General features: G+C 44.9%; 1 protein-coding gene across 1 annotated transcript in view; it reads left to right on the forward strand.

Annotated features, from left to right (window-relative positions):
• Positions 1-8362: 8362 nt before the first annotated feature.
• The window catches only part of LOC147668186 (sialic acid-binding Ig-like lectin 13), a 314281-nt gene continuing 308167 nt past the window's right edge, over positions 8363-14476 (forward strand). Inside the window, exon 1 of the mRNA XM_086948718.1 lies at positions 8363-8419. The gene's annotated coding sequence lies outside the window, so the exon portion shown is untranslated. The remainder of the gene's footprint in view (positions 8420-14476) is intronic.

The following is a 14476-nucleotide window of genomic DNA, read 5'->3' on the forward strand; positions in this document are numbered from 1 at the left end:
CTGAGGGTGTCCTGTAACAGGGCCCGATTCATAACGCATTCATTTGTGGTCCATACCCTATGCCACAGTAGGATAGGTTGAATTTTGATAATGTCCGTTATGTAAGGTTGGCCAAGTTCAGCGTGACAGTTAAATGTGGCAGCACACTGTGAAACTGCAAGGACTCCCCTCAAAAATGTATTCTCTACCACCTGGATTTGATCTACATTTGCGTACCCCCACAAACCTGAGCCATACATAGCCACAGACAAGCATGTTGCTTTATATATGGTTAAAATTTCTTTTATCGGCTTCCTGCCCAGTTTTTTGACAAAATTCTGTAAGGCCATGATTGTTTTCATAAATAAAAGGGTTCTAGCCTTAATTGCGCTTGTCCAAGAGCCTGACTCATGGAATAAAATGCCCAAATAGGAAAAGGTTGGGGTGTTATCCAGTGGCACATTGTTTAAAAACATCCGCTTCATCGGTTTACCTGATTTTGGACCACAGTTCATTGTAAAAGTCTTACTATAGTTTACTAGTAAATCTAGGTTCAGCATGAATTTCTCAAAACTAACTACTAGTTTTTGCAGAGCCCTAGGAGTGCGTGCCATAAGCACGGCATCATCCGCGTACATGAGCACAAGGATTGCCCTCCTCCCCACCCTGGGCATATCCCTGCACTCCTGTAGCAGGTGATGCTCGAGCCCATTGATTTAAAGGAGAAATAAAAAAGGTGCCAATACGCAACCTTGCCGCACTCCGCGGCGCACACTGAATTGTCTGGAGCATTCGCCCCCCCTGCCGTAGCGAACAGAAGCTGTGGCTCCACTGTAGAGTTCCCTCAGGAAACGGATGATGTTATTGTCCACTCCCAAACCTTTCATTATTGCCCACAATTTAGAGTGTGATACACAGTCGAACGCTGATGAAAGGTCCACAAAAGTAAAATACAAGCGTTCCGATTTTATCCTTATATATTTGTGCTGCAGAAGCATTAAATTTAGGCCTTGCTCGATTGTGCCAATCCCTTTTTGAAAACCAAATTGCAAATCACTCATGATTTCATTTTCCTCTGCCCAGCTTTGGAGTCATGCCAACACAATACGTCCCAGAATTTTTATTGATGAGTCAAGAAGGGAGATTGGTCTGTAACAGGCACAACTGTTCCTGTCCCCCTTCTTGTAAATCGGGACGATGACAGAGGTAAACCAGGATTCTTTCAGGCCCCTTGAGAGAGCTGCATTAAAAAGTTGTACCAACATTGGTCCCCAGATTTCTGTATTAACTTTGAATAGGTCTGCAGGAATCCCATCAGTTCCAGCAGCCTTACCGCCTTTGGTGGATCTCAAGGCAAGAAGTACCTTATCAAGTGTTACAACCAAGTTATAACTTTGTTGTAAATCCAAACTAATATGAGGACCTCCACTATGGATACCTTCCTGTGCTTTATAAAGATTGGAGAAATGATCTACCCATTTATCCTCATTTATTGCGATCTCGATTCGCGCCGTGTGGGTTTCGTATGGGAAAGGGGTGTTAATTACTTTCCAGAATGCGGCGGAATCTTTAGATTTTGAGGCCTCGCAGAGGGAATCTATTACCTCCTTATTTAGCGCAGTTTTCCTTAATTTCAGGGCCTGGTTATAAGTGGACCTGCACTCTCTTATTTCACCTATATCCCTGGGGCATCTGCCTGTTTTAGATTTTTCAGCGCCCTGGTACATGCATTATCAAACCAACTCTTGGGTCCCTTACCTCTACGTTTTGCCTCACCCTTAGGCTACTTTTTATGTTTGCGGCTATTATACCAAAGTGCTCAATTATTTGATCATTATTGGAGTTATCACTCAGACAGATCCTAAAACTATTTGAGCACGCCTCCCAGAGTTCCTTAAAAAAGGTTGCGGGGATTACTTTGCTCCAGTTAAGTGTGTACCCATTTTGTCTCCCAAGGACAACATCAACCGCTGTCTCAACTAGAGGCGCGGCCGTAGATGGGTCTGGGAACAAATCTACTACCTTAAGGCATTGTGGAAGATGGTCACTTATGGGCAGTTGGATATTTGTAACCCCCAACACTCTATGATTGAGATTACTGGAGGAGATAATAAAATCAATGGTTGACGCTAAGCCTCTACCAACAAAGGTCGGGGCGAAGGGTGTGGGTTTTAGGGCTGATTCGTTAGCAAACCCTAAATCAAACATGAATAATAATTCGTTAAGCAGGTCCCCCATCAGAGTATGATCGAAATGAGTCAGATACGTATCTCTCTCCGTCATTAGGCCACATAGGCCCTGACTCCCTTTAGTACATAGTGAGCAATTAAAATCCCCCCCCATAAAATTACCAATTCTCTATCATTTTTATCTACCTCTAACTGAACTTCCTCCTTGAGCTGCTTCATTACAACCAACATTTCTTCCCTCAGGACATTATTGTAGAAGTTAATAATCAACACCCCGGTTCCTTTAAAATTCCTTAGAGTTATAAGCTGAAAATAACTGGAATATAAGTGACAGTGAGCTTGTTTAATTTTAAGTTGATTTGAAACAAGCGTAGTCAATCCACCCTTTGCTCTACCAAAATGACCTCCAACAGCTGAAGAAGGTTCTGTAACCATTTACATGGATGGATTCCTGAGTCCATGTTTCTTGCAAGGCCACTATATCCTGGCCATTTATTACAGACTCCCAGGCTGGGTTAGTGATTTTTTGCCTCAACCCTGCTATATTCCAAAACAACAGTGCACATGGGTCACTCTTTGTCTGTATCGGGCCATCTCCTATCTGTTCCCCACTCCCATTTTTAACAGCTGCGATAGATTGCATCTGCTCCAGAATATCACTGTTGCATGGTGTCAATCTATCGGAAGTGAAGGTCCTCTGTAAAGTGGGCAATTCTTGACATAGCTCACTGAAGGCCTCAATACTTTTAGGGAGAACCCCATCCTTAGTGAGAGCGTGAAAAACTGGGAGAGAAATTTTTCCCAGCTCGATTTTCGTGGGATATCTGAGCTTGCTGTCAATCAACCCCCTCCAAATCTGGAAGCGATTTTGGGTTGGTAGATTATACATGTGTGGGAAAAATTCTCTGTTATTCCATGGTCTACCTTGAGAGGGGTTAGGCTCCAGATATGGTGGATATTGATTATTTGAAGGGGGTTATTGATGATCTTGTAACTGATATCTGGGATAAAAGACCTTCGGCCTCTGCATGTAAATATGGGGGTCCTGGGCATTTACATAAGCAGAACTACCCAACAGTGGTGGTGGCCCCCTTGGACCAGCCCTATCCCATGATCTCACATTTCCGAACCCCCGTTGTTGATAGGTTGGCTTCTTAAATAGATGCCTGTCCCGGCCCCGTTTATTATAGCCTTTTGACGGTGCATAGGGATAGAAATAGGATAAAAGATGTGTGGAGATGGCATCGCTACTACTGGCATCGAACCAATCTCCAATATGCCTCACGGCCCTATAATCCTTAAAGTTAATGATTATAACATCACCCCTTCTATCCTTCGGTCTGACTCCCACCCAATTGGCACGCCTTACACTTATAATTTCACCATTGATGGATGCGGGTAACGGTCTGTTGTCTCGGAGCCAGAAGGTAACCTTGTTCAGTAAAGCTGCATGATCTTCCCATTTACCTGCAGGAAGTTCTGGGACCCCTGCCATTACAATAACATAAGGGGCAGAGTCTGGGGGTAAGTCTATAAAACGGTTCGTCTTTTCTGGGACAATAGTCGGAAGATTCCCATTTCTCGGCTTAGTCGTTAATAGATCCTTACTACCACCTTGGTTTTGAGGTCTCCCAGATTTAGATGTTTGCTCCTTAATTACTGGAGCCGCCAGCTGGGTTATAGGCAATTGTGATGTAGGAGTTAATAGCGTGATCATGGGGCTACCAGATCTTACCCTCTCTTGCACTGGTTTCTTTTTTAGCACAGATGCTGGTGCTGTAGTTGCTGGTATTATAGGTGCTGGTGTTAGGGGGGAGGCTATTACTTTAGATTTTGCAGGTGGGTTAATTTTTGCTATAGAATTCATCTTAACTTTACCTGAGCCCTTTATTAGGTCATGTAAAAGGAGGGAATTCTGCTCAACCTTTTTCTCTATTTTATCTAAATGTGTGCACATCATGTTGGTCTTGTCCAGAAGTGGTTGCATCACACCCCTGATAAGTTCTACAATCTTGGCCATCATGGCCTCTTCACCTAATAAGATTTGACCAGTTTGTAACTGTGGGGAATGAGCTGCCCCTTTCCTTATCTTCTGTGCTCGATTACACAGTGGCTCACCCCCCCCCTTTTTTTACTGGTTCTCATAGCAAGGGGAGAAGTAGAGGACCTAGAAGATGACTCAATAGGAAGTTTTGGAGAACCTGATAACCTAACACTATCATACCCTATGGGTGAATCCAATAATGATGAGCTAGTTGGTGTGCTAGACATAAGATGTTTGCTCATTGTAATGGGATCAACATGGAGGCTATCAATATTGTCTGTAATCCCTGGTTGTGAGAAATCAATAAGCATCACAGAGTCTGTAAGGCGAGTCGGCAAAGTTGCATCGCCTATTCCTCCTAAGTTGGAAGACCTCAACTCAGAGAATAAAGGTACAGTTCCAGACTCACTCCCCCCTCCTTGTGTAGTTTTGTGGCTTGCCTTCCTTTGCTTCCCCCTTCGTCTCACTCGGGCTTTCTTGAATCTTCTAGGGGATTCTTTTGTTGCAGGCTCATTTATTCCTGTAGAAGATATGCCCAACCCTATTGGGGCTTGGACATGAGAGACTTCATCATGCTGCCCCGCATGGACCATAGCTATTACAGTAGTTACTTTGCCTGCGAGGACCGGGTGTTCCTTTACCACAGATGTATCAGAAGCAGTCACTGGGGGCTCAGGTGTGATGGTGATTGTAGGCGAATGTTCCAGTTCCAAAGACGCCCTTCTGTTACTATTAATTAGCGCAACCTTTTTAATGAGAAAATTGTCCATAGTAACCAATTTAGTGGTCATAGTGGGGGATAGTTCCAGGCTCATTTAATACAAGAAGTAATTATATAAGTAATAGTATCTCACTCACGTATTTTAAATCTGTTCAAACGAACAGAGAGCAATGATGGACGAAAGGGGTGTGGTCCCGGCCCGGCTCCTCGGTCCCCGGAGGGCCACAGAGGGCCCGCCCTTTGCCCGGGCTTCGGTCCGGGCGCTCCCGCATGCTCCCGCGACGCGGGGGCCGGCTGTCTTTTCACGGCACCTCCTGGTGCTCCAATGACGGCGTCAAGGTGCGCCGCCGCATGTGCTGCTGGGAGAGCGAGTCCTCCGCTCGGCGGCCGCTGAGGTGGTGAGAGCGGCGGCGGGAGGACTCGCTGTGCAGGACTCGGGCGCTTGCCAGGACTCGGGCGCTTGCCAGGTATGCAGGATTTCCAGCTTTCTCACTGCCCCAAAAAGGTTTTCCTTGTGTGGTGACCCCGCTTCCGCTGGGGCCGGCTGTCTTTTCACGGCGCCTCCTGGCGCTCCAATTATGGCGTCAAGGTGCGCCGCCGCATGTGCTGCTGGGAGAGCGAGTCCTCCGCTCGACGGCCGCTGAGGTGGTGAGAGCGGCGGCGGGAGGACTCGCTGTGCAGGACTCGGGCGCTTGCCAGGACTCGGGCGCTTGCCAGGTATGCAGGATTTCCAGCTTTCTCACTGCCCCAAAAAGGTTTTCCTTGTGTGGTGACCCCGCTTCCGCCGGGGCCGGCTGTCTTTTCACGGCGCCTCCTGGCGCTCCAATGACGGCGTCAAGGTGCGCCGCCGCATGTGCTGCTGGGAGAGCGAGTCCTCCGCTCGGCGGCCGCTGAGGTGGTGAGAGCGGCGGCGGGAGGACTCGCTGTGCAGGACTCGGGCGCTTGCCAGGACTCGGGCGCTTGCCAGGTATGCAGGATTTCCAGCTTTCTCACTGCCCCAAAAAGGTTTTCCTTGTGTGGTGACCCCGCTTCTGCCGGGGCCGGCTGTCTTTTCACGGCGCCTCCTGGCGCTCCAATGACGGCGTCAAGGTGCGCCGCCGCATGTGCTGCTGGGAGAGCGAGTCCTCCGCTCGGCGGCCGCTGAGGTGGTGAGAGCGGCGGCGGGAGGACTCGCTGTGCAGGACTCGGGCGCTTGCCAGGACTCGGGCGCTTGCCAGGTATGCAGGATTTCCAGCTTTCTCACTGCCCCAAAAAGGTTTTCCTTGTGTGGTGAGCAGGGACATTATATTTCTGTGAGTCTGGCACACTGACAATTCATGCAGTATGGAGTTGGTTGACACATTCCTGATATGCATTGTTCCAGCACTGTGGTGTTGTAGGCACAACCCCCCCCCCCCTGCTCATTGTATTACATCACCTTTTGAAGAAGTCTGCTGTTTGTGTGCCTTGTGGGATATGCACCTTTAAGACAGTAAGCTGCATGAACAGTTTGTTCTGACATTGCATTTGTTTCTGGTATGCAGACTCACTCGATGGTGTACACACAGTGACATCTCGTAGTGGGAGTTCTGTGCGATGGTGGTACGGGCAGTTGATTGGGGTGGGAGGGGGTAGTCGAGTTGGACACACAATAGGCTGGAGTTAGGTAAGTAAATAAATGAATTAAAATAAATTTTCTTAATCGCCAAGTTTGCAATGCCCCTTCCCCGCCCGCTCCACTACCCAGCACCATCTCCCGCAGCACTCCCACGGCAAGCTGTCACAGTGTGTACACCAAGTGAGAAACCATCTAGTGAGTCTGCATACCAGAAACACATGCAATGTCACAACAAACTGTTCCTGCAGCTTACTGTCGCAAATGTGCCTATTCCACAATGCGCACAAACAGCAGACTTCACTCAAAAGGTGATGTAATAAAAAGAGCAGGGGGGCTGTGACTACAACACCACAGTGCATATCGTGAATGTGTAAATCAACTCTGTACTGCATGACTTGTCTATGTGCCTGACAAGTGGGTGTGCACTGCGATATATTTAATTGTGCATGAGTGCCATTGGGCCCCTTCCCCCCTTCCCCCAGTCCCTGGTTGGTACTCACCTTGTTGCTGTTGTGGCTGGTCGTGTTGATCAGTATCCTGTCCCAAAACTCCAACCACCGTCTCCTAGCTGATGACTTGGGACAACTGTTCCTCCAATGCATCCAGCTCCTCCTGTGGCGCTGAACTTCCAGCTTCAGTCTGCATTGCTGCTTTTAGGTTGTCTGAAACTTTCTGCTTGGTCTTGCACTTAGCATCATGCCAGCGCTTCTTGCAGTCGTCCACTGTACTCCTCACTTCTCCGACAGCATTCACCTTGGCTGCGATGGACTGCCATATTGCTTTTTTTGTTGCCAATGACACAGTGGAGCTGACAAAAAGTTGTTGTTGGTGTTCTGTCACCTCCGCAAGCAGGACCTAGTTTTTGTGCTGACAGATACACAGTTTCTCTTCTCTTTGGCCTTCCCCTAGATCTCTGGCTGGTCCTCCTGGGTGTTTGTGGGGTTGTTTTTGGCCTCTGTGTTTGGACCAGCTTCCTCCATGGTTAGTCTAAAATATTTATTATTATTTTTTGTGTTTGGGCTGCATAGCAGGCATTTTATAGTGATTTTTCCTGCCTAACATGAAAAAAGGTGACATTCGTAGCTGCTAATTGGCCCATTGCCATTTTTTCATGTTAGCGTGATGATTTTTATCACCATGCCGCTAATCTTATCGCAGGACATTTCACCTGAATACGCCGCAAACACAGCGATAGTTTCCCGTGGTACACAGCGATAAGAAAATGCACGCTAACTGAGGTTAGCAATAGTTTTCGCCATTTGTTAAGAATATCCCCCAAAGTAGTTTGACAAAAGAGTACTTATAACTAATTTAGCCGCTAAAGAATGCTGTAAACGAATGCACGTTAAATTGAATTTCTAGTACCCATAATATTACACGAAGTACTACTTTCCCTCATCGGGGTTTCAGGTTTCCTTCTTCTCTTTCTGATACTTTCCTTTGATCACTATGATGCAACTTTTTGTTACAAACAGGTTTTACGAGTTAAAGGTCCTCCTGGCAAGAGGAAAGTGTATATTTTATTGTTAAAAATTCAAGAGCTCTTTGTTTTTTTCTGATAAAGGTGTGTTCCAGCTGTGCAACATTAATATAAGCCGTTAACTACTGCTTGGGCTAGATCACTTTTCTTTATGTTTTCACAATTAAGTGCAATGTGTACCTAAAGCTTGCCACCATTGTCATGCGACCTTACGTGTGCTCCAATCCCCCGAAGGCCTCTGCTGGTGCCAGTATAAGGGGGGGCTGCTTGCTGCTTGGTGTTTGAGATGAGGAAGTTGCTCACCACAGTTCTGCTTTGTTTAGCCTTTCACTCACTCTGTGATATTCTGAGTGTTGTGCACCAGCATTGCCTGCCTGGGAGTAGATGTACCCGTGCCTCCTCTCACACAGTAAGTAAACCACACTCTATCAATCATGTAACTGCAGTGCTTTAAAGGGGCTGGCGGTGCTACAACACTTTCAGTGCCCACAGGTTTTTTCACTCATTAATATTTTAGTGATTTAGGAATAAATCAGCAGTCAAGTTTGTACTGCAGGGTGAACTCAGGTTCTTGTCCTGAACACCTCCAATGAGGTGTGTTAAGAGCTCCTTTCCTGCACATACTCTGTAAATAGAAATGATTATTTTATAGAAAGGGGATGTGTTTTTTTTAGGTTGTTGACACAATTATATATGTGCGGATTAGTTCAGTATGTAGATCAGTATGTTTCTATGTCAAACAAGAACTTTCTTCTAAAAACATGCTAAAATGTATCAAGTAATCACAGACATTTTTGATTTTCTATTTAAGATATTTTATACTAGGCCTAGGAATCCTGATCGAAAACACAAATATGAATGAGAGTGAAATGGGAAAGTTTTCAATTTGACCAAAATTATAGTCTAGAAAATACGAACTCAAATTGCTGTCAGAATGTCCTGTTCATCTAGTTCTGCAATATACTAAATGCTGATGTGCATAGAGTTTTCAATAAAGTCGAATGACATGTGGTCTCTCGTCTCATAGATGCTCTGATGTAACTAGCAGGGATTTCCCACTGTGAGTGGCTGGGCCGCAGAGTTTAATTCGTGTGTCTCTCATTTAAAGAGTCACGCCTAGAATATACTGTGGGACTGAAATATTTTAAAAGATCTATGGCATGATGTACAAAACGTTTTACGTTCGCAAAATCATTCTGCATGTTTCCAACATTGAAAATGTATGGACTTCTAATAGGGGTGGTAAGCCATTTGCAAATGAGAAAGGGTTTCATGTGGAAACAATTAGTGGGTCAGTAAATCTTTAATGTTTTGCAACCAGATTTCAGACACAAAACTTTAATACATCTCCTAAAGTATCTCTATTTGGAAAGGATACCTACAGCATGCCCCTCCCAAATTCTCCTTCCTTATGGAGTTTCAAACAAGTTTTTGCAATCAAAGAATAGCTGCCAGCAATCGTGAACACGTTTTGTACATCATGTCATTAATTCTGCAAATACCTTGTTATGAAACCCGGTGTAATATTTTGAATATCAAAATGTACAGATCATTCTATCAGTATCATGCTGATTACACTTCTGATTTAAATTTTAAAGAAAGCCCTTGGTCTGATAGGCGATGGGCCACAAATAGGACTTATCCCAATATGTAACATTGTTCTCCATTCCTTTTGAAGCATCCAACCCCCACCACTCACTCCACAAAGGACTCTTTACTGCAGCTGTAAGAGCAGGGGGTGCTGGCATTCGATTCCTGCTTTTGCCGCCTGTGCGGCCGCAGATACGGGGCGACAGGGGAGGGAGGGCGCCGCCCCAAAAACTTGGACGGCCCTGAGCGGATCGCCCCCCCCCCCCGCCACACCACCTTTTGCAACCCCATGGACTCCTTACAACAGAAAATGAATGTAAATCACCTGAATTCCAAGCACAACTGATATTATCCTTTTAGGCCTATCCCTGCTGATGAGGGGTAATACCCCGAAACACGTGTCCAGGGATGGCGAGGACAGCGAAGATAGCAGAAGATCGAAAGATGATGCATCGCGAACACGTTACTACATTGACCAGAGTCCTTAGGGGCGACACCGCCAGTGTGTGAGTAGTGTGCGACCCCACCCCCATTTACAACTGACATTAGGTGCCTACCACTCCAGTTACAGCAATTAACTGCCCTCCTTCATTTGGACCTGAGAGCCCACTCCTTTGGACCTAGGGGCCCCACTAACCTGAACATAAGGGTGTAAAGAAACTAGGTGACCTTTGTTCACCTCATGAGGTTTTCTCTTTTGAAGTACTTCAATCTATCTACAACCTTGACAATAGCGACTCTTTTAAGTATCTTGCTATTAAGTCCTACTTTCTTCGGAAGGCTGGGGGCCCCTCAGGCTTTGAAAATTGCAAATTGATTGGGAAACTTTGTGGGACTATACCTCCACGTATTGGCATCATTAACAATTTTCTCAATAGCTTAACGCCCGATGATTTGTCTATAGTCTCAACCAAGTGGCAACAAAAACTGAATATTTCTAACAATGCTTTTTGCTTAGTGCTTAAAACCGCCCAAGATGATTTTCTGCCTGCTAGTCTTCAGGGGCAATATTATAAAAACAGTTTTTTTTTTTATATTTAACTCCTTCTAGAATAGCGAAATGGGGGACCAGGAAAGGTACACATTGTCCGCGCTGTGCAGAGTTTGGTGCAGACTCAATTCACATGTTCTCTACTTGTGTTAAATTGGGTACATTTATATCTATACTAATATAATAAAGAGAGAGCCAAAAAATTTGAGGCGGGTAATCTCAGGAACCACAGCACCAATTACAACACCTAATACAGCGTTGGAAAGGGCAGTTGCAGCAGAAGGACATAGGCTATGCGGACGCCAACCATATACATTTAAAAGGTAAAAGAACCGTGCCAGCAAAGTAGTCCCTTGGGGGCATGTCTGCGTTATGCTATGGGCGTGTGCTGGGGGCGTGACAAACGCTGGGGGCGTGTGGTACGTTCCGCCCTTCATGCCATGTCTCATATCGTGTACTGTGGGCATGGGTTGGGGGCATGGGCATGTGCGGGGCGTGGGATTACGGAAAAAAAAGCGAGCGTTGTGTCCAATATTTCATTGTTTTTCTTCCCAGGTTCTGTACATTACAGCTCCTGGTGTGCTTGCTTACTAACCCATCTTAACCCTATAAATATACCCTGTACCCCAAAACCCAAACCTATCCCTAAACCCTAGAAATACCCCTGTACACAAATACCCAAACCTACCCCTGAACCCTAAAAATACCCATGTACCCCAAAACCCAAACCTAGCCCTGAACCCTAAAAATACCTCTGTACCACAAAACCCAAACCTATCCCATAACCCTACAATACCCCTGCACCCCAAAACCCAAACCTAGCCCTGAACCCTTAAAATACCCCTGGACCCCAAAACCCAAACCTACCCCTGAGCCCTAAAATACCCCTGTACCCCAAAACCCAAACCTATCCTGAACCCTAAAAATACCCCTGTACCCCAATACCCAAATCTAGCCCTGAACCCTTAAAATACCCCTGTACTCCAAAACCCAAACCTAGCCCTGAACCCTAAAACATACCCCTATACCCCAAAATGCAAACCTAGCCATGAACCCTAAAAATACCCCTGTACCCCAAAACCCATACCTAACCCTAAACCCTAAAACTACCGCTCGACCCCATAACCCAAAACTATATCTGAACCCTTAAAATACCCAAACACCCCAAAACATATACCTCAGTACCCCAAAACATATACCCCTATACCCATACTTACCTTATCCAAACATTAAAAAAACATGCTTTTACCATTCATGCATTTACAACGAATTTCGTTGTAAATAAATGCGTGGTAAAATCATATAAAATGTAATGCCATGTGTTATAATGTTATTGCGGAGTCATGGTACTTCCGTAATGAAAGTATGCGGAGTGATGGTATTCGGAAAGAAAGTTGCGGAATAATGGGTGTTTACTCTCCCCCGGTAAGTACATTGGTGGCACGGCGGCCCACATCTCCAGCAACATACTCATATTTTTTCACCACCCATTTGAAAAATGCACAGGTCTCTCTCATTGATGGCCAGCACCGACATACACTTTTAGACACACCTCCCGCCACAAGTTCTAGAATTGCGAACTTTAGAGCTGGGGAGCTACGTTTGAGTCTCGGCATCAGCTCAACATCCTGTGATTCCAGGCAAATCGCGTTGTCTTCCCATGCCTACCACAAATGAATGTGTTCTTCTGTAATGTAAATTGTGCTCATGCCATGTTGTCAAGTTTGCGCTATAGAATATTGCAAGGAAAAATAAAGTAAGGAAACTCGAGTTCACACACTACTGAACGCGCACTCTTAAGTGCATCAGCAGTGCACTGTGAAACAGAGCGTTTCACAGGCCTGTCACAGATAAGAAATGCTATCAAAACGAAATCCTACAAAACAGTATACTACTGGCCGGCAGTAATTCATACCCGTACAACGTCGGGACGGGCTGCTAGTTAATACATAAAATTCAATCTTTCCAGGCCAAGTGCTACTCGAAAGTGTACTTCTAACGCCCTCCTCTGTCTTACTTGGCATACAGAGCTCAATAGACAATATTTGTCGCCATGTCCATCTACAGGCTGTGTATTGCGATGGCTTGGCTGGATCCTGATCCCCCATTGTTCGCGCATTGGCTTGCTCGGTTTTACTCAATCTCCTCTCTTCCGAAGCAAATGAAGAGAGTGCCTTAAGATTGTCTATAGCCAAATTAGGAATCCTTTTTTACTTGAATATGTGTCATTCCGCCTTTTTTTCATTGCTGTATTATTGCACTGGTCACTTTGTTTGATGCCTCCTTGCTATAATGTATAATAATATCACCTGTTGTGGGGCTCTTGCTGTTATGGCTGTTCTGTTGCAAGGGTCACTTTAGCTTATGCTCCCTGGTATAACTATTATTATTTTTTTATTCCAGCTGTGGTGCTCTCAGCCTGATGAGGTAGGGAGGCACTAGTCATTATATTATGTGATTTTTCTTAATTTGATTGAATTTGGTCCGCCCAAATGCTGGCTGAAGCAAGCTATACTGTATTTGAGTGCCCTGGACTGTGAAACTCTTGCCCTAACAAGATGTATTTTAACTGGCATTTTTGATGTTCTGGCACTCTTTGTAAAATCTTAGCCGGGGGAGGGGAAGGGGGGGTTGCTACACATTGTATTTTTCATTTCCTAAAGTTATGTATCCTCTGGTCATAGCATATTAAAAAACTAATGGCAATCTTTTACCAAGATAACTTGGCCAGATATGGTGGTTGAACACCAATTCTAGACAGGTTAGCTATTCACCTAAAATTTATGGTGGGTTTACCACCTAAAAATCACCACACTAATGTGGGAGTTTGGAGGAGTTTCTGCTGGTGGCTTATTTGACATCTAGGAAACCCTTAATCTTAATTTTTTGCCATCAAAGAAGAGGATTAAAATGCACCACATTCAGGGTATTTATTCATCTTCATCACCTGAATCAAGCCATTTTACCTCGGCACACCGAACTACCTCATGTATCAACCAAGGCAAAAGACAATATCACAGGCATCATTCTTTCAACCCTAGCACCAGTCCCTGCCCACTCATGGGAAATCAGTTGTTCCATATACAGTTATTTACTTTACTTGCACCAAACAAAATGAGATAAGTAAGGATGCTTTCTTGATCAATATTCCCAGTTTTCTCTTCTCTTCAGTCCTGCTTTCACACCCTACAATTACTTCCCTCATCCCCATACCATTCTGACGTCCTCCATTAAAACCCTGTACTAATTGTCATCCTTTTCCCTATCAGCTCTTCTCTTATCCCTTTGTCATCTCTGTGAATATACACGGTTCCCCATATTTAAATTGTTCTCTTGCTCTTTTTAAATGTTCCTTAATTCTTGGCTAATCACCACAACTTATGCCTCACTCTTTCCCAATCTCTTGCTTATTATCGCTGTGATTGTCTCCCCATAACTGCCAATTTGCTATTGCATCTCTCTAATATTTCCACTTTGACTGTTTTCTCTCTTAACCTCCCTTGACCTTTGCCTGATTCTCTCTACCGCTCTCTGTCTCTCTCTCTGTCTGTCTGTCTCTCTATCTATCTCTCACCTTTCTCTGTCTCCAATGTTCTCTGTCCACTCTTTGCTTTACTTTGTCACCATTCCTATTTTCCTGACTTTTCCCTTCTCAATATCCAAAATGCACTCTTTCAATATGTTCCCTGTTTCTCTCTCTTGACTGTTGCACTCAAATAAACCACATGACACAAAATGATAGAGCATGTATAAATGGAAATGAGGCAGAACAGAATACTGTAAGACATAACGTTTAACATCTTATTAATACTTATAATGGGAGAAGAAATCATATGTCACCAGGAATGTACACCACACTTTAAAGAACACATCCTGCTTGCATTC

This window comes from Lissotriton vulgaris, unplaced genomic scaffold (genome assembly GCF_964263255.1).
Source record: "Lissotriton vulgaris unplaced genomic scaffold, aLisVul1.2 SCAFFOLD_1220, whole genome shotgun sequence".
In the NCBI taxonomy this organism is placed as follows: domain Eukaryota; kingdom Metazoa; phylum Chordata; class Amphibia; order Caudata; family Salamandridae; genus Lissotriton; species Lissotriton vulgaris.